Source organism: Cynocephalus volans, chromosome 8, assembly GCF_027409185.1.
Source record: "Cynocephalus volans isolate mCynVol1 chromosome 8, mCynVol1.pri, whole genome shotgun sequence".
Lineage (NCBI taxonomy): Eukaryota > Metazoa > Chordata > Mammalia > Dermoptera > Cynocephalidae > Cynocephalus > Cynocephalus volans.
The window spans coordinates 156,401,570-156,423,771 of record NC_084467.1 but is presented as its reverse complement, the minus strand read 5'-3'; positions in this window follow the sequence as shown (position 1 = coordinate 156,423,771).

Sequence of the window (22,202 nt, the reverse complement as noted above, 5' to 3'; positions counted from 1 at the left end):
AATTGTCAAAAAAAAAAAGGAAAAAAGTTGAAGAAAAACCAGTCATGAACAAACTATCTGTAATAATATTGTACACAGTTTTTTCTCTCTCATAATATAAATATATATTTTATTGAATATCTGAATATTAAGTGTTAACCATCTAATTTCAATATGTGTTTTGTGCTTTCCAGAATATTTGTAATCTCTCTTGTAATTTCGATGTCATGAATGTTACCACTAAACTCTCACATAATTACATATTGTAGGGAAAAGGGATACCCCAAGAACTGCATTAAAGGAAATGCAATCTGAATCTCATTCAGCATTATTGCCAAGTCTGTTATCAATTACTACAAAGAATTCCTTGAAATTTTCATTGGTAACAGAAGATGTAGGTTGGACATTTTCAAAATAACTGTGAACAAATTTTTTTTATTTTGTTTTCTCATCTCAGAAATTTTGGTACTACTTGCTTATGGTATGTCATTATGAAACAAAAAATTAAAGACTTTTAAAATATTTATTTCCTTCAAAATGCACTGGGAAGTCTATCTCTACCTATCCCCCAGAAATACAAAGAATCATTAGAGACTATTATAAACAACTGTATGACAACAAATATGAAAACCTGGAAGATACAGATAAGTTTCTGGACACACACACACTACCCAGACTAAACAAAGAAGAGATAGGAAACCTGAACAGACTAATAACAAGCAACGAGACTGAAGCTGTAATCAGCAATCTTCCAACAAAGAAAAGCCCAGGTCCAGATGGCATTACAGTTGAATTCTATCAAATGTTTAAAGAGGAATTAATACCAATTCTACTCAAACTATTCCAAAAAATTGAAACAGAAGCCACTGTCCCAAACTCATTCTATGAGTCCAACATAACTCTGATACCAAAATCAGATAAAGACTGAACAAAAAAAGAAAATTACAGGGCAATATCCTTGATGAACAGCGATGCAAAAATCCTCAACAAAATATTGCAATCAGAATACAGCAACACATTAAAAAAATATATATATACAGCATGATCAAGTGGGATTCATCCCAGGGATGCAATGATGGTTCAAGTCAAGAGAGTCAATAAATGTGATACATCACATCAAAAAACTCAAGGATAGGGCCGAGCCCGTGGCGCACTTGGTAGAGTGCGGCGCTGGGAGCGCTGCGACGCTCCCGCCGCGGGTTCGGATCCTATATAGAACTGGCCGGTGCACTCACTGGCTGAGTGCTGGTCACGAAAAAGGACAAAAAAAAAAAAAGAAGTTAACAGGTTAAATTTTGGGCTGAGCCCGTGGCGCACTCGGTAGCGTGCTGCGCTAGCAGCGCGGCGAGGCTCCCGCCGCCGCGGGTTCAGATCCTATATAAGGATGAGCGGTGCACTCCCTGGCTGAGCGCCGGTCACGGAAAAAAAAAAAAAAAAAAAAAAACTCAAGGATGCCCACTCTCACCACTTCTATTAAGCATATTACTGGAGGTACTAGCCAGAGCAATCAGATAAGAGAAAGAAATAAAGGGCATCCAGATTGGAAATGATGATGTCCCTATTTGCAGATGACATGATACTATATATAGAAAAACCTAAAGACTCTATCAAAAAACTCCTAGAGCTAGTTACTAATTTCAGTAATGTTGCAGGATAAAAAACAAATGCCCCCAAATCAGTTGCATTTATATTCTCTAATAATGAACTAACAGAAAGGGAAATCAAGCAAGTACCTATCTTATTTCCATTTCTAAGTAGTTTCTCTTATGAACTTTTAACCATTTTTTGATGAAGAACTAATAATTTTGAGAAATATTTCTATTTTATAATATAATGCTTTAATATTTTCTGTTTTGCTTTTTTCACTTAAATATCACAATCCCAGAAACCACTTCTTATCATTCATATTTATCTTTCTCATTCTTTTTTTTTTTATAGCTGAAGCATTAAAGATTCAAAGATAAGTGAAACATAATTTCCTCAAAATGTCTAGTGAGGACGATACACACATAAATGGAAAATACTTAACAACATATTAAAACAGAGTTAGTGAAGATGTGCACTCTTTTAAGATTCAAAAAGAAGGGTTCACTTCCTTTTCCTGAGGAAGTCTGTTTGAGATTTACGGAGCAGGTAATGTCCGAACTGAATAGGAGGGTAGGGATTATCCAGGATGAAAAGTTTGCTGAAGCACATGGTAGACAGAGCGAGCAGTGTGCACAAAAGCTAGACTAAATGTCTGTAGGTCTGTCTTTATACCAGTGCCGTACTGTGTTAACAAGCAACAAAATCAAAAATAAACAAGTTGAATTGTTCCAGATTTAAAAGCTTCTGTTCTGCAAGGAAACTATCAACAGAACGAAAAGACAATTTACAGTGTGTGAGAAAATATTTGCAACCCATCATATCTGATAAGGAGTTAATAGCCAAAATATATAAGGAACTCCTACAACTCAATATCAAAACAAAATACAACAAAACAAATGAGCAAAGGACTTGAATAGACAACCTCTTCAGCGAACACATACAAATGGCCAGCAGGTCTATCAAAAGAGGCTCAACATCACTAATTATCAAAGAAATGCAAATCAAAACCACCATTTAGAATGGCTCTTAGAAAAACAAAACAAACAAAAACCCAAAAGATAACAAGTGTTGGCGAGGATGTAAAATGGTGAAGCTATTATGAAAAACAATACGGAGAGTCCTCAAAGCATTAGCATATGATCCATCAATCCTACTTCTGGGTATTTTATTCAACAGAATTGAAATCAGGATCTTGAAGACATACATGCACTCCCTCAAACAGGAGTTTCTCTGCCTCAGAGAAGAAAGAAAAAAAGCCTTTTAGACAGATGACACACATTCCTGCTGCTGAGTGGTCCTGGTTATAATACAGCCTGCGTTACCTCTTGCTTTTCCAACTCTACCCACTCCACACTCACCTACCGCAATCAACCCATACAAAAGCTAATGTAGAAGTGATTGAGGAAGACCTAGGTTTCTAGTAAAATTGCAGCATTATTCACAATAGCCAAGCCTTGGAAACAACCTAAATGTTCATTAATACAGGAATGGATAAAGAGAATGTGGTACGTACATGCAATGGAATCTTAGCCATAATAAAGTAAAACCTGTGATGCATGACCAGGATGAACTGGGATGACATTACGCTAAGTAAACTAGCCAGTCACAAAAGGACAAATACTGCATAATTAAACTTATATGAAGTATCTAAAAAGTCGTACTCATAGAAGGAGAAAGTAGAATGGTGGTTGCCAGGGGCTGAGGACAGAGGGAAAGGGGGAGTTGCTGTTCACTGGTATAAGGTGTCAGTTATACAAGATGAACAAGTTCTAGAGATCTGCTGTACACCTTTCTGCTTATAGTCAACAATACTGTACTGTCTTAGTCCATTCAGGCTGCTGTGACAAAAGACTTTAAACTGGGTAGCTTATCAACAAAAGAAATTTATTTCAACAGTTCTGGAAGCTAGGAAGTCCAACATCAAGGTGAATTCGGTGTCTGGTGTGGGTCCACTTTCTGAGTCACAGGCAGCATCTTCTTACTGTGTCCTCAAATGATAAAAGGGGAAAATGAACTCGTCTGGGCATCTTTTATAATGGCACCAATTCCATTCATAGGGCTCTGTCCTCATTAAAAAATCAATTCCCAAAGGCCTCACCTCCTAATACCCTCACTTTGGGGTTAGGGTTTCAACATATGAAATCTGAGGGGATACAACATTCAGACCATAGCATGAACACTTAAAATATTATTAAGAGGATAGATATCTTGTTATCTGTTCTTACCAAAATAATAAATAAAACAGGCAGAGAAAAAAGAAAAAAGGAGCAGTTTAGGTGATGTAATGAGAGCACTTAAAATTTATCTCTAGCTGTAGTGGGTTAAGGAATAAATAGGAATAAAAATAAAAGTAGCCAGTAAAAAAATTTAAAGATGTATGTGAAATAGGAGAAAACTAATACAGGGTGGTTCCAGAGGGAAAAAAAGAGCAGTGGAATCAACAGAATTGATAAAAAGAGAAATAACTCTTACTCAGAGATAGGAAGGAAAAGGCCTTTCAGATGACACATGTTGCTGCTGTTGAGAGGTTCAGGGCATAAGACAGACTATGTCACCACTTACTTTTCCACCTCCACTCCCTCCACACTCACCCCCCGCAACCAGCACAACAAAATCTGATGTAGAACTGATAGAAGAGGACACAAATTTCTGATAAATTTATTTTAAAATTATAAAATACCATGTTACTAACATCTTCACATTGAAGCTACTTCTGCATAGACTTATAATATCATAAGCCTATTATAAAACAGTCGTACGATATGACATTTCAAATTAGTGCCTCCTTTTCCATTATCAGCAGAGATCAAAAATCTTTGATGGGATATTCTTGATGCAAATAGGAAATACACTACCAATCTATTTCGGAAATATACACTTAAGTCATTAGATTAGAGTTTACTCCTCACACCCCTCACACCCTGTGGAAAGCTGTAAGCACTTTTCTTCCCATGAGAGTACAGTCTGTACAATGTGTTGAAAGTACAGTTTGGATATTGCACTTTAAGAAGTAGACTTTTTTTGTCTGTCACTTTGTTGTGTTATACTCTAGAGATTCATAGGTGAGAAAAGTTATTTAAGATTTGGATCCAAAGACAATTTGATTTTATTATGCCCCAGTTCATGGAACAGAAACATGTACTAGTCTTGAGGGTTATAAAAATATATGTTCTATAGCTGTACCTGAACATGAAGGAACATTAATAGCAGTAACTGGTATTTTATTTCTATTTGACCTTGTTATGTATAACTGATTCAACTCCAAAGAAATGAAGAAGGCTGACTACTTAGTAGGATTATACAATTTTCCTGTAGAGAATGTGAAAAGCTAGGCTTGTTTAGTGGATGTGTGGCCTGTACAGTCATACAGGGCCCCACTCTCAGAAAGACGTCACATTTGATTTAGTGCTTTTCTATTGCCATCTTGAAATTCTTAATAATTTTGAACAAGTGATCCGACATTTTCATTTTAAACTGGGCCCCACAAATTATACAGCTTGTGCTAGTGGACATACTACTTATTGCATATTCTTACGTGTGTGTGTGCACACGTGTGCATGTACTTGTGTGTGAGTGTGTGCTTATTTGTACATGTGGTTTAAAGAAAAAACAAAAATGGTATTGAAAATAATGGGAAATCAAATCTTAAAAAACAAAAGCAATTAAGTTTGCAGTAGAAAATAATTTAAAATAATTTCTTTATATTATAAAGAATATGGCAAAATCATTAAAGCTTAAATTCTAACAAGAAACAACAACAATGAGCAATGAGCAATAATTTCTAACTTTTAAAGGGGATGACCTGAAGATGAAGTTTTCTCAACTAAAGACTAGTTTTACTTATTAGAAAGAACACATCAGTTTTAATAAAGAATCATTCCTTTTCATTTTAAAATAAATTTTCAATAGGGAAAACATGTAATAATAACATATCAGTCACCAGGACTACTATTTCTTTGTGACTATGTAAATTTGTGATTATGTACATTTGATTATGTACATTTATATATATATTTTTGGAAATAACAGAATGGATATTATCTTAATTTTAATATATTATGTGTTCTTTTTCTTTTGATTTTTAGAAAAGATAGAATTATAGAGGCTCTTTAGTAATGGGAAAGTTCACTTAACATTAAAAATGTAAATTGGGCTTTAAAAAATGTGTTTCTTTAAAAGGAAAAAATAGTCTTTACCATATGCTTTTTCTTCAAAATGCTTGTATCATATAAATAATATCACTGTGATAAACACTTGGTTCAATTTTTTCAATTTTGCATACCTCATGAAATATGCCAGGTAAAACAGTCCCTGTCCTTTGTGCCAAGATATTCATTAAAAACAAAGGATTAAACAAGATAATATAAATAGATAAACAAGCAATCAAATTTGATATAACTGCCAGGTAAAATCATTTCCTGAAGAGACTCTTAAATCTATGAAATGGTCTGTTAGGCAACATTATTATACACAGTGTACTAAACTTAATCTTTATGACAAGGCCATCAGATAAAAGGAAAAAACTACAAAGGAATGGGAATTAAAAATTTGTCTCTTATGTACTTTTGGAAATTTCAGAGTGTTAAAAACACTGCAACAATATGTCCATACCACAGAGAGCTCTGTCTCTGGATGTTGAAGGATTATTATTGAAAGAATATCATTGACAGCCTAAACTGAATCTAAGAACTTGTAAACCAGAAGGAAATTTATAAACATCAGTAGACCTTGAAGAATAATGTCTTACACTCAATAATTCCCATGATATTTCTTGATATAGCAGATTAATGCATAGATATATAATAACAATATGATGTGAACTAAATAATTGAAATTTTCTCAGTTTTAATTAATTTTTTTTAGATGAAGAACACAGGATAGTTTCTTGTTATTAAGATATATTTATCTTTTAGTAAATACATTTACTAATTTAAAATACTTTTCTATTTTAATTGATTAGATAATTGTAATTATTTATAAAACTCATGTAAATCATGATTTCAAACGGAGAATTAAAAGGGAGAAAAGAACTGTTCTTAGTATATGAATTATTTCTTTTCTATTACTCTCTTATTTAGTTGGTTATTTATTTATTTTTAATTATCAAATAAAATGAAGAGATGACCTTGGGCATAGGTGATGAGATAAAACCTCACAAAACTGGGTGATTTAAAGGGTGAAGAGATGTTGGCTAAATAAGAAAAAAAACACCTTTCGAAGTGCAGACAGCATCAAAACCTAAAAACAGAGTCAGGCATGAGTAAGGTGTGTTGCAGGAAGGATGTGCAGACTGATGTGGCTAGAGAAGATGGTTCAGGGGTCACAGATTTATTATTAAGGAGTTCCAGCTTTATTCTGGGCATATGGTGAAGCTATTCAGGGTTCTTAAGTTGGGAAATGCCTTGGCCACATCTCCAATTTAGAAACATAAGTCTGAAGATGGTATGTTTCAGGGGACGAAAGTGCATGAGTGCAGATAGTTGGCACAAAATAAGCATAGCAGTTACACAGGTAAGCCTGTCAGCTGTGCAAAACAGGTCAGGTACAAATTGTAAATTGGATTATTTGACAGTGTGCTTAGGAGTGAGCATGGGAAAAATTCTGATAGTGTGGACCTAATACTATTGAGGGTTTTCCATAGTGTCCAGGTAGTAATAGTAATTTGCAATTGTGAGAAGAATAAATCTTCGTGTCAGGGCTCATTTAAAACTCGTGTAGGTCCTAGGTTTTCTTACTTTTGAAGGATGCACCACATATTGTATCAAACATATATCTTTCTTCAAAAGAAAAAATAGTCTAATATATACTATATGTTCCAAATTATAACAATAATACAAAATAATATATCTTATGAACTTTTTCAGTAAAAGGTGAAGTTTGGATAACATTGCTTTGTGTTTTTTGTTTGTTTGTTTGTTTAATACTGTACATTTTTCTGGCAATTGGCTATGGTTTGTGCACAATTATTGTGCATACTCAGTAATACTTGGGAATTAAAGAAAATGACCAACATTGATTTCATAGGAATAAACTTTTCTTGAATATTAAATTCAACAATTGATGAAGTTATAAAATGAGTTTAAGTGGATATTCAAATAAAAATTTACAAGCGTCAACTCTCAGTTTTCTTTTTTGTTTTTTGGAGTTGTTTTTACTTTTTATACTCCTCAAATATTTTCATATACTATTGAAAGTTTGTAGTCCTTAGGAAATATGCTTATAATTATTACCAAACAAAATGCCTCTACATAATGTAGGGTATTTATCTAAAAATAGATGTTTTAAATGCTTTAATATGACTTCTAAGGACACGTTTATTTCCAAAATCACAATATGAACATGAGGAGAAAATAAGAACTACAGAAAAATTTTGCTAATTTTTTTCTTAATAATTATATTGCTTCCCCCAGGAAAAATAAATCAATGTGAGATATCGTCAAATGGCACTCAACATTTATTCCCACAAACTTCTAATTCACCCATTCAGTACAGCAGGATCAGAATGCTAAAAACTTTATTTATCAGATCCCTTGTAACTATAGTTCTGTAGCTAATTAGAATATACCAATTAGATGTATCCTCAAGGTATTTGGAAGAGATAAGAGATCAATCTCCTGATGCTTTGGGCTGTTTTTTTTTTTTTTTTTTTTTTTTTTCTGTTGGCATGTAAGATTGTAGAGATGTGGGTTCCTGCCTGTCTTTCTCAGCATTATTACAGGAATCACTTTCTGCTTCAGTGATGTTGGAAAAGCAGGTGCAATGGAAGTAATTTCCTGGTTTTGGTGTCCTGGTTCCTAGATCTTAGCTATAATGGTATGTCTTTGCCTTTAGAGATGCCAGAGAGGCCACTTAATTTTTCACCTTCTTGATTGTGGTAGAGTTAGGAGATCCTCTAAAGGACCATCTTCCAGCCTGTTTCTCCAGCCTGTCTACAAATTCTGAAAGCACCTAATTTATTTATTAAAATCTTTTCTCCTTAAAATATATAGTGTTGGGGCCGAGCCCGTGGCGCACTTGGTAGAGTGCTGCGCTGGCAGCGCGGGACGCTCCCGCCGCGGGTTCGGATCCTATATAGGACTGACCGGTGCACTCACTGGCTGAGTGCCGGTCACGAAAAAACGACAAAAAAAAAAAAAAAAAAAAAAATATATATATATATAGTGTTGCTCTTTCTTACACTGAACCTGTCTGATATAATTAGTATCTTTCTATATGCATGTTTTATTGATGATCTAACAGAATAATCATATATATTATTTAGTTTTGAATCATTTCTCTCTATTTACATATTTACATTCTATTTTTCTTGGGTCTTTTGCGAATATGTTGTAAAAAAAAAAAAAAAAACTACCTAAAGATAGCCTGTCTGCCCCTGGTATTTGTGTCTGAAAACATGAGTCAACAGAAAACCTCATACTATGCTGTCCTGGGGTTAAAAGGAGGGAGGGAAATACTTGGCAGGGTAGAGATTCCTTTGCAGCACATGACATTGTACCTACCACCAGCTTCTCCACTGTGTTGTTATTATCAAGTGTCCATTAACCTGTCATCTTCCTGTCTTTTTTTTACCAACACGTCTCCAGTCATCTTTCAAGGTGATTTCAATATTCGTGTGGACATCCTCTGCAAGAACTTTTCACTTAACTCCTCACTTCCAAGGAATCTACTCCACCTCAGTCTTTCACTTCCATTGTCAAATGTAAGACTGTTGTTATCAATAAATGCACTACCCCTAAAATTTCAGTTTCATAATTCTACTCTCTGAAGATCATTTCCCATTTTTCTAGCTCATTTCCTCTAGCCCATCATCTCCACAATGTTCTCTCACTTCCTTCATTTCACATCCATTGTTAGTACCATTTCTTTGCACACTTCCTCAACTCCTTTTTCTAGGAGGAAAGGGTTAGTTCAAGAGTTTTTTTCCAAGTGGCCTCCCTTTCCAACAATGTGCATAATAAAGTATACACACTTTAATTTAAAAAAAAAACAACTTCTTTTTCTGCTTCTCGCTCCATTTTTTTTTTTTCTGGAAAAATACTAGTCCTGGTTAAATTCAAATTTCAATATACTTCAAGAGTGGACCTACTCAGCTAAATGTGGCTGGAGACAAACCTTAAATTACACGAACTTCTTCAGTTTATAACCAATAAATACAAGAGAGTTACTAGCACTACCAGGCAATCACACATTTTCCTACGCTGTTCAATTTCTCATCCTCAGTCCTTCTTACCTAGCTCCTCTCTCCTCGGATTTTCTATACATTCTCCTGTTTCTCACTCACAGACAATGATTTTTCTTTCCTTGCTGAGCAAACAGCAATAAACACAAGGCAGATACACTACTACAAGGCTAGGAGAACGGGAAGAAGTCTTTTCCTATTGCAGGCAGTTGCTTAAAACAGGAGCTGGCAAACTATGGCCCATGGACTAAATCTGACCTGCTGCCTATATTTTAATTGAGAAGCAGACATACTTGTTTATTCACATATTGCCAAAAAGCCTAAAATCCTATCTGGCTATTTACATAAGATGTTTGTCAACCTCTGTTTCAGAACTTACACCAAAGTTTAATTATATACATATATATGTGTATAAAGATATAAAGATATATTTTCTTTTCTAACAGTATTGTTTTTTCACTGACATTGTTTAAACTGCCAAAACTTGGTGAAATTAAATTTTAAAAAAAAAACAAAACTTTCAGTTGGATTTATCGTTTTTAAATGTTTTGACAATGCCAATACCACTGTCACTTCCACTAGTCCGACCTTGGTATGCCACTACTAGAAAGTAACTTCTGCATGTGCCTGTCACCATGTCTATCAACTTACTTGCTTCTGTCCCCATTTACTCTCCCTTCCTTCCTTTTGGATAGATAAATTGGCCCTGTTTTTACCTGAGACCAATCACTCAGCCTGCATATGGAATCACATTTCTTGTCACTTCCTCAAGGACATCATTCCAGGAATTTTACTTCTCTCTAGTGCATTATCAATTCTTCATGATGGATTGGACATGGAGTGTGAAAGGAAGAGAGGAGTCAGCAATCATTTCAGGGAGTCTGGCCTGGGCAACAGCAGAAGTGAAACAAGTTCGGAATGAGAAAAAAAAAGATTGTTCAGTTTGGTTAATGAATGATAAAGAGAAACCTATTAGATACCAAAGTGAAGATGTTCAGTGGAGAGTCAGACATGTAAGTCTGTATTGCAGGGGGAAGATTGGGACTGGAGATAAATATTTGGAGTTTAACAACCAATACATAGTATTTAATAGTACTAGATAAATAATACAGAGAAAAGGAAAACTCTGGCGTGCTAGATAAATAATACAGAGAAAAGGAAAATTCGGGGGAGGAGGGCCTCCCTTATTATAAGTTGAAAAGAAGTTTCCATAGAGAGAAACTGAAGAGGGCTGTCGGTAAGATTGCAAGAACATTGGGAAAGTTCCCAGAAACAAAATGCAATGTAACAATTTAGAAGCAATATTTTAAAAAGTATTTCAAGAAAGAAGGAAATATCAATAGTGGCAAATGGTGCTGAGAGGACAAATAAAACAAAGACTGACAAATTACAGCTGGATTTGGCAACATGACGATCAACGGTGTTTTTGAAGGAATCAGTTTCATTGGAGTAGTGAGGGAAGAAATGTTAATTAGAATAAGGGAAGGGAATGTGGTGACATCAAATACAGACAGTCTCCCGTCCCCCCACCATCAAAGAGTTTTAGTGCAACTGATCCTGAGGAGAGACATTCTATCAAGGATGTTTTCAGAACCATAAAGAGGTAACTAGATCTCAGAGGAAATGGTACTTGGCATACTTATGGGAGCACAACTGTCTCCGCTCAAAGCATGGTATTAAGGCTATATTCTGCTACAAGTGACCATGTTGGCTTATGTAACAAACATATTAATAGTGACCACAACATGTGGAATAAATCCAGGTTGCCCACTGCATATATTCTACACCAAGAAAGCTTTTCAGTATCTTCACACAACTCTGAGAAGGATGGAACAAAAGAGAGAAAGAATGCTTAATGAGGAGAAATTGAATTTTTTGGCAATTCATCAGGTAAAGATGCTGAAGTAGATGCAATTTGACTTTTTGAAAGTAATATAACATTTCCATACACAAGTTTGTGCTGTAAAATTTATACTGAGTATAATAAAATGTCAGTTTCTTTGCACCTTTATTAAATAAATGTTGAAAAAATATTTAAAAATTATCTACTTGAATGAGTGCAAGTACATTAGCATGTCCAGGACTCCAATATATTTTTGTCCAGCCCAGATAGTAAAGCTCCATTTAAGAAAAACACATGAGTGGTTGCCATGGAAATGAAAAAGCATAGAGAAAATGTGAAGCATTATAAAAGCAGAATAATAGTCATTGATTAATATAAAAGAAAGGGATAGACTAAAGATTTCTTAAAGTTTAAACTTGAATGGAAGAATAAACAAAACAAATATCAAATGGGAGTCAGTTTACCCATACCATTAATTATCCATCTATCAAATGAATCATTCTGTTCCTCTAAATTTCTACATGTAGTCATATGGATCTAATTTTAGGACAATAGTTACCTATTTGGTAGGGGTGTAAATAATTTTTTTTTTTAAATTTCAACTCCCTTACCTAAAACAGAGTAATTTTTTAATAATATAAAAAAGGATGTAATTTCATATCTTTATCAGAAACCAGAGAATAATTAATCATCTTATTAATAATTAGAATAATAATACTAGAATAAATAAGTAGTCATCAAAATATTTTCTTCTGAAGGTTTTATAATTTGCATGCATATATACTTTAATATTTTTTTGAAAGGCAGTTGTCTAAAAATTTAACCATTTGTCCTTCTACCTTCTATAATTTTTGTTTTAGCAATTTAGCATCCATTTCCAATTTATCAATGAAGTCCATAATAAAGGAATAAACCCACAGCTGAATTTTGCATGGCTTTTTTTTACATACTTTTTCATAATGCAACTAAAAACAGTGCTCTTTGAGAATAGCATGTTATTGACTATATATCTGTCAACCAACAATATATACAATATAATAATAATAATGGTAATAATACTTCTATACTCATTTTTCTTAAGAACCTTGCTATGTATTTTTATAGTAATTAGGTCATTCTGTCTTTATAACAACCAGGTTTACATTGATCTTTCATAAGATTAGACAGCTAGTAGAAGTTAATCAAGAATAGGACATGAGCCACCCGTCTGTGTAGTACTACTGCACCTTAGCTACACTGCTAACTTAGTGAGTTTGCTATATATGGGCACTACCTTTTCTGTACCATAGTAACATTTTATAAATAAATACAAGTGACAAAATATGTTCAATCATTTTTATTAATAGCAAGCATTGCAATTAAAATAAAACATATTAGCTTCACAGGAGAATAGAAAAAAAAATGTTGTCCCATTGGGAGAAAATATTTCAAATAGTTTCCCACTTAAAAAAAAAAAATATTCAATAGGCTGAGTGCTATTAAGAGAAAGACTGAATATTCTCTTGCAATCTAAATTCTATGTGTGGCCAGCAGCACTGTGAACAGTTCAAAGTATAAAATCTCCAGCCTGAAGAATCATAATTTGTTTTTCATAATTCAGTAGGGAAAATATATATCAACAATGATATTCTGATCTAATATAACATCACTAGGTCATAATGACGTAAAATGAAGAGCAATGTAAATTTCAGGTCTTGATTTTTCTCCTCAAAAAATTCTGTTCTCTTGAATAGACCTATATTTTAGGTTTGTACACAAAAATAAAACTTTAGAGATAAAAATGTTTGTCATTTGCCAGTCAGATAATATTTTAATTCAATATGATTCATGATTTATTAAATATTTAAAGCTATTTTGCATATATCTATCTTCCAACTGAAAGGATTAATAGAAATAGGTTCATTTTTGTTGGTATTTAACTTATTTAATTGTCTCTACTTGGTTACATAGAGAAACAGATTTCTAAAAATTTCTTTCTCAGTTGTTAGGCCCAAGAACAATTTTTTAGACTATTTTTAGACATGTTTTCATGATTTATCAGACACAATATTAAATATAAATCTTGGATATCCCAATCCAACCCCACATTTTTAAAGAAAAGGAAATTAAGACTCAGAGTGCTAAGTCCACACAGAAAATTATTTGTTCGATGAACATTTACTGACTAGCTATTATAGGCCAGGTATTATTATATGATAACAAGACAAATTCCCAGGCCTTGTTGAATATAATTTCTAATAGACTATACCTGAATTAATGGAAAAACTGGGGCAGACTAAAACTTTGCAATCTTTTAACTAAAAATAAATAGGGAAAAAAATCCTTTCAAAACAGTTCTTAGTTTGCTTTGAAAAAAAAGTAATCTTTAAGAAAATCATAAATTAACTGAATAGGTTAAAATACTTTATTAATAAAATGCACTGGGGTCGATACTGGGGTTGATATTGAAGCCAAATAGTACATTCTGGATGGGCTTCTGATGAGTTTGCGAGTTAATTAATTAAGTTACTAATATTTAGTAAATATTGAGAAAGAAATTGTTTATTAACAAGTTTTATGTTTTTTATAAAGTTGTTTATTAAATTGTTTATTAAAGTATTTTATGGATTATGTTTTAAACAAAAATTGCTTTCCCTTCCCTAATTTGCAGATAAAAATAACATAAATATGCTTCAATAAATAAAACTTGAACAGAGTTAAATATATTTGGACTTTATGGCATGTGAGATGAAGGGGTCATCTATTTCTATCAATCATAGGAAGATAAATACTAATTATATTATTACACCATCAAAACTAAACAGTAACATAAATATAGTGATGGCTACAGAGGAGGGGTATAACATACATGTTCTCTTTGAGGTTGTTTTTCTGTAGAAATTATTGCAAATAAAAAGAAGAAAATAATTAAACCCCAATCCAAAATCAGCCCTAGAAATTGGAGGCCTTCACTCTCCTCTAGTTCTTTTCCCATAAGTAGGAGTCCTGAAGATTTTTGGAACCATAGTAAAAGCAACAATAACAATAATAAGAAAATGTTTTAAAACTCAGAATTAGTCCTTTGGACACAAAGAACACTCCAGTACTAATTTTATTCAATAAATGAATGTTACTGCAGCACTGTAGCCTAAGTGATAGATGAACAGTGATATGCTTCAATAGCTGAAGCTAGGGGAAATGGTGAGTTGTTTTACATGTACATTTGAAGTTTTGTGCTCTCTTTGTTTGATTCAAACATGGGGATGGATAGGTTTATTCACAGCTCTGACTATTAAAAACTGAGATTCTACCAGAAAGTTTTATTTTTTTGATAAAAAGACAACTAAAATCCTTCTCTTATATCACAGAGAAGTATTGCAGAATGCTGCACAAAGAAAATTAGAGTACTCTCAGGGCAGAGGGTTTGGCAATAAGCTACATTGCATCAGAACAGAAAAGAAAGAAGATATCCAGTAACAATTATTCACAAGCAATTTGTAAGTATGGTGAATGAAACAAACCTCCTGGCAATAAAATTCATAAAAAAGATACTAAAACTGAGCTTTCTGCAAGCACGTGAGAAGATGCACAGTATGGTCTCTGTTACAAAAAAAGAACAAAATCCCATCACAGACTAGCATGGCACAAGAACAGCTTTGTGGGATGTTAAGAAAACAATTAGTAGTTGTTGAGTGAATTTGCCAGAAATCATGACAAAAAGACTCTGAGTACTTAAGTATTTTTTAATTTGATGATTTTATTGAATTTATAATTCTGTAATTCTATAATTTTATTGAATATCAACTATGGGTGAGCCCCATTGGTGCTGGGGATACAGCAGTGAATCAAAAAGACTAAAATCCCTACCTCATATATTCGTATGGGAGGAGAAAGATTTTATACCAATAAATAAGTGAAACATATAATATCTTGATGGTGATAAGTTCTATAGAGTAAAATAATGCAAAAAAAAAAGAGTAAAGGTGCTTTGAATGTAATAGTCAGTAAAAATTTTAACAGTATGAGCACATGAAACGTAAGTGTTTTTGCAGGTTGAAAGACTAGGTACAAATCCTTACGGCAGTCAGGTGCCTGGCAAACTCATGGAACAGCAAAGAGTCAGTGTCAATGAAACAGAATAATCCAGTGGTAAAGCAGTAAGAGATATGGTCAGAAGGGCAGTGGCAGGGTTCAGGTCATACAGTGTAAAACAATTCAATTTCTTGTATTGCAAAAACAAGTTTAGAAACATGTTCTTTTGATAGAAGGCCAACAAAAATAGTAGCGTTGCATAAGAGAAATAATTATTCTCATGTGTATTAAACATTTTCTATCTTTCTGATGTAGGTTTCTGAAACAACTACAAATAGAACTACCATACGATCCATCAATCTCACTACTGAGTATATACCCAAAGGAACAGAAATCATCATGTTGAAGGGGTACCTGCACTTTCATGTTTATAGTAGCTCTATTTATAATAACCAAGAAAACCAACCTAAATGTCCATTGACAGACAACTGGATAAGGAAAATGTGGTATATATATTCACAGTGGAATACTACTCAGCCATAAAAAAGAATGAAATTCTGTCATTTGCAGCAACATGGATGAGACTGGAGAAAATTATGTTAAGTGAAATAAGCCAGACACAGAAAGAAATATCGCAGGTCCTCACTCATAAGTGGGTGCTAAGAAGGAAGGAAGGAAGAAAGAAAGGAAGGAAAGAAGGAAGGAAGGAAGGACCACAACAATATGCTGAACTTTCAGAAGGAGAAAACAAATCTACAGTTACTAGGGGTTGGAGGAAGGGAGGGGGCCAGGGGAAAGATTGGGTAAGGGGCACAAAGAATAATTATGCTGTGTAATAATGAACATGCTAATAATATTGATTTGATCATCACATTGTACACAGGTGATGGTAGTCAACATTGTATCCCAAAACATGTATAATCAATTATTCTTCAATTAAAAACAAAAACATTCTAATCTCCCTCCACAACTCCATGGAAACTGCTGTTGTAATGAACACCAACATCTTTAACCTTCAGTGATAAATTCTTTCAAATTCAATATAAATTCTTTGTCCTTATCTCATTGTCCTAACATGTTATTTAACCCTGGTGAGTATCCTCTCCTCCTTGATATACGTTCTTTACTTGGCTTCCAGGGCACTATACTCTCTAGGTTTTTCCCCTACCTCACTGGCCTCTCCTTCTGTCTCTTTTCTGGAGTTAATATCAGAGTACCCAGTCTCAGCCCTTGGCCCTCTTTCTATTTCCAGTGTATACTCACTTCCTAGGCAATCTCATTAACCTTATGTTTTAAATACCATCCGTATGCTGAATGACCCCCAAGTTTATATCTTTCTCCCAAATGTCTAACTCCAGACTCTTCTATCTAACTGATTAGTTAATGGCTTGACAATAAAAAGGTTAAAATGTAGCTGACAGAAAAACTGGGATGTGAATCAGAAACAAATGATGGAGAAAAGGGTAGAGGAAACAATAACATTACGTTGCAAACTGGGGGATCATTAAACGCTATCCAAATTTGTTGGAATCTTAAACTGAGGTCTTAAATATGCATTCTAAAGTTGTGAAGCTAACAATTAAAAAAATTAAACAACATTAATAGGAGACAGGAAGAAAAAAGACAAGGTGAGCGAGGTTCTATTTTTTTAAGTCCATATATATGGTCTAAAAATAGATTTAAAAAACAGAAGTATATGTTTATTACCCAGAGTTGTTGAAGCAACCAAAAGGACTGAAAATGAAAACAGTTTATAAATGTTCCCATTAGTGTAAGAAGAAATTATTTCTCTTTTTTTCTAAGCTCTTTAGTAATAAATATTTAATTACCATAACTAATTTTAAAAAAACCTAAAAATATTCACAAACTTAATTTGGAAAGTGTATCAGTGAGGATATAGATGAGAATTTAATGTAAATATACTAATTCCATAATTTTCATTGCTTATATCAAAGGATATTGCCTAACTTTGATAATTCAATGACAAGCAGAGATGTGGGTACACGAGTTATGGTGATATTATAAAAAATAAAAATGGAAAATTATAAAACATTATGTTTGGGCAAAGAGTTAGAGATGAATAGGGGGCGCACATACTTTCCTGTTCAATTTTTATTTTTTATGCCACATATATTGCTTTTATAATCAAAATAATTCATTTTTACAAAGAAGGGCTAAATAAAAATTAACCTATTTTATAGAAGAAATAAATTCCCCCTCATATTTCTGGAAAGAATGAACATAACTGTGTGTCAAGGTCATGGCTGATAGTTAGGCAATGCTGTTAAATTAAATTGGGAAGAAAAGTTCTCATTGTAAATACGTGAAAAAAGTGGTGAGCAGAAACAGCTCAAGAGCATCTGTATACCAGGAATTCTTCCTGAATGTCTAACATGTTTTAAATGATTTTATAAGTGACCTTTTAGTGGAAAGAACATCTAGGAAGGATTAGAGGAGATCTATACAGAGCGTGAGCAGAGCTGTTAAATTGCTGTTAGGAGTTATCGTAGGAAATGCCTGTACAAGCTCCACACATCATCAGCTTTATGCAGTACCAGCAAAGAGTTTGTTCACCAAATGTGTGAGGAGCTTTAAGGACACTGAGCCTCAGAGTCCCGTTTCTTATTCCATCTTTCTTTGTGCTTACAAGTCATCTAGTTTTTTAATTGGCTGAATTGCTTGTCTTTGTGATGTTCATGAAGAAAAGTGAATGTAAATTGCCAGAATTTATCTTGAAGTATTAAAGAAGTTTGGGAAAGAAGAATGGGCCTGTGTGGCTGGAAAAGGGCTGAAAAGGATAAAAGTTTGATGAATCATGCAAGGTGCACATTCGGGATGTACAGCAATCTTGATAGAAAGCTGTTAGGAAGCCGGCCAGACACAAGCAATGGGACTACACATTCTGGTATATTACGGACTGTATAAGAACTGAGGATCTTTCACTTACTCTGAGAGTACAAGTACAAAGAGGTTGAGGGACCTGATTCAAAGAGAGAGAGAGAGAGAGAGGGAGAGGGAGAGGGAGAAAAGAGCTGAACGAAGCTGTAAGTCAGGATGTAATAAACTCCATTTCTCACGGTGAAAGCTATTGTATTAGGAAAGATAAAAGTCACTTACTGGTCTCCTTTCAAAATACACAAATCTCAAATTTTATCCAAAACATGGGGAGAAGCTGAATTTTTAGGGATACGAAGTATGTTAAAAAGAGAACCCAAACCTTGGTTTGGAGAAAACCATCAAAGCTTTCTTTTTTCTCAGAGCAGTAATTTCAAGTATTTGTTAAGAGAGATTATAGTAATCTCCCTACACCCCTCCATATTAGACAGAGCTGTAACAGAAAATCAGAAATGGGTCTGTCAGGGCGGACCCTGCAGCTCACTCGGGAGAGTGCAGGGCTGGTAGCGCGCTCCCGCGGCGGGTTCGGGTCCTGTATAGGGATGGCCGGTGCGCTCACTGGCTGAGCGCGGTGCGGGCGACACCACGCCAAGGGTTACGATCCTCTTACCGGTCCCCCCCCCCAAAAAAAGTGTCCGTCAGTTAGGCAAGAAGGATTAATATAGGAAACTAGATGTTTACAAAGCCAGGGCAGAGCTGGAAAATTGATGGTCAGGGCAGGGAAGTGGCTTCCAGCATTCAGGAAATCAGGAAGTCTAAGGATTATGGGGAATTAATTGCTGCTGATAATATTGACTGCATGTAATTTCAAGGTAGGCAGTTTGCAAGGAAAAGTCCCTGAAACTTCTGGCAAAACCACATTGCCTGCCATTTGTTGAAGCCCTTAAAGCTGTCCCTGCTATTGAGGGACAGAGTCTTTTGTTTCTCTTTCTTTCCCATCGGAGAAATTGATACTGAACTCTGCTGGCAGAGAAGTTGCCTTTGCACAGACAAAGAAATGTTTTCCCTTCCCCGCTAGGAGAGCACACATTCCCACCAATTACTGTTAGTTCCCATCACCTAGTTCAGTCTCAATCCCTCTTGACATCCTCTAAGTTACAGACTTTATGAGAACATGCCTTACATTAAAAAGTGGAGGGAGAGGACAGGAAAGAACACAAAGAAATTGGTATATAAACGTGTGTGTGTGTGTGTGTGTGTGTGTGTGTGTGTGTACATATGTTTAATTATATATTTAATTTGTGTTCATGTATATGCACACACACAAATTTAACCATACTAAAACAAGGAAGAAAATAGTAATAATTGTAACATTTTTTTTTGCAACTGATCATAAGATAGAAATTTCTTCGAAGGACAATCTTAGCCTCAAGGAAAATAGAATTGTTACATATCCTGGTGGAATCTTTGCTCCCTTAGGAATTAAGATCGCTAAACGACCAAAGTTGTGGAGATTAGAAACTAACATCTTGTGAATAGGCTATTTGAAGTAATAGTGAGGGATGTCACTTCCACTTTCAACACTTGGTTTCCAAGACTATGTGTTCTGGCTGTATGAAAAAAAGGTGTAAAATATGTTAGTCATTCACTCCAAATATGTACTTAATGCATGTTTTAGAACAGCCCATCAAACTCACAAAGAACTGACTCCAAAAAGCTGCTTGGACAGCTGCAGAGTTTTCTCTTTCTCTGGTAACCAAAAGAAATTAATAACAACTTAAAACCATCTTCAGGTGTTCCTATTAGGGATATTTTAAAGATTAGCTTGTTAACCATTAGAATAAATCTGTAATAGCAGAATTTCGCTGGCAGTGTTATGGACACAGGAAGATATTTCTCTTCTCTCACGTGACTTGACACAGGATCCCTTTGATTAAATCTGTTTTAATTTTCCTTCATGGAAGAATACTCTCCAGAAATAGAAAGTGTAAGAAAAATTCCAAATAATATCATTTATTTTACTCTGCTTTTCTTAGAAAACAATTGGTTAACAACATAACTGCCTCGGTACTATGTTCTGAGTTGTACATATTCTACATTAGAATGCAAAATTCAGTTTGTTACAAATTAGGGGTGACTTAAAACATGTTTTCCCCACTCTTTTTTACGTTTGCATTTTGGAAGCATCTTATGCTTGGAGTTCCATTAAAAAAATCTTAATACTTTATTTCAACTTCAAAAATTTAGCAATATTTTAGTACATTAACACAATGGATAATTGTAAAGCCACACGACTACACCCGTTGGGTTACAGTAATAGCTACGCCAATTTTCTGGTTAAAGCAATTCATAACTAAAGACAAAACTTTTCATTATTTTGGTTATACTAAGTTCCCATTTGTATTGTCAGGGCTAGGGCTCAGATCCTTCAAACCCATTGTGCAGAGTGGGTCACCAGACCGCTCACATGCCAGGCTGGGTCACCAGACCTCTCACACGCAGGTCCATGCTAGGAAATTGGGAAAGATCTCGGGAGACATTGGCAGATGACACGAGCTCAGTTCTCAGCAGAAGCAGCAGCAGTGGCCTCCCGGAGGGTCCCTGTGGCCCTAGCAGCAACAGCCTCCAGCAGCAGTAGTGGCTTCCCTGTGGCCCCCCAGGGATGGCAGGAGATGAGGGGCGCATGTGGATCAGAGCTGCTTGTACTTTGTACTTAGGTCCATAACCCAGGACACCTGTGTGCACATGCGCAATTACATTAGACAATAACCAAGGAACACCGCGTTGCACGTGCATATTTACATCAAACGCTCACAAGATTCTGAACATCTCAGGGGCTCAGACCATTTTCCTTCACTTTCCCAATAATTATAACGAAACACACTAGTCTACAAAAGATCTTTTTTAGTGTCCCAAGGAGTTTTTTGCTTATTTTTATCTAACAAAGTTTAAGAGATAATTCTTGACTTATAAAGATTATTATAGAAGAAGGACTTGTTACTTCAGCTGCACATGATTCTTGTGGAAACATCTATGTGTAAAAATATAAAGTATATAAGAAGTCTCTTGTACTATCTTATTTTGTTCCTTTTAGTGAAAAAATATGATATGAAGAGAAGCTCCCATAGTCAATATGGGATAATTATTTCATCTGGATTGTTCTTTGAGATACATTTATCAAAATAAGAGATTTTCTTAATTTTGGAGGGAACAGTTTGGCATCTGATGGATCAAAGAAGAGCTGTTGATTTTCTATTTGTTCAGCTTTTTTTCTTGTTGTGTGCATAGAAGAGGTGATTTCCAAGCTCCTTACATGCCAGACCGAAAAACAGAAGTCTCTAAATAAGAGATTTTCAACACTGATTTTTTGCATCTAAGAAATTATACAATTTTTAAAGTTCAATCCCAAAATTTTAAAATGTTTCTAGCATAAAATTAATTTTACTTCACCACATTCCTAACATACATTATGTCATGAAGTATTCTTAAGAGCTGGCAGAATATAGTTAACATTAAGTCTTTGGTCTAATCTTCGCATGACCTTGGTTCGTGCAAGTTCCAGTTCTTATTGTGTATTTAAGTGAGAAACGGCCCAACTTGAAAAACTGATCTGGTGAGAACAAAATTGTGAAATATAAAATTTGAAGTTACACTGGTTGAGCTCAAATCCTTGATCATCAACGTCTTAGCAATAAGGTATTTGCTAAGGTATGTATGTTATATAAGCCTTATTTTCTCTTATGCTAAACAGAGAAGAACAAAAGTTTC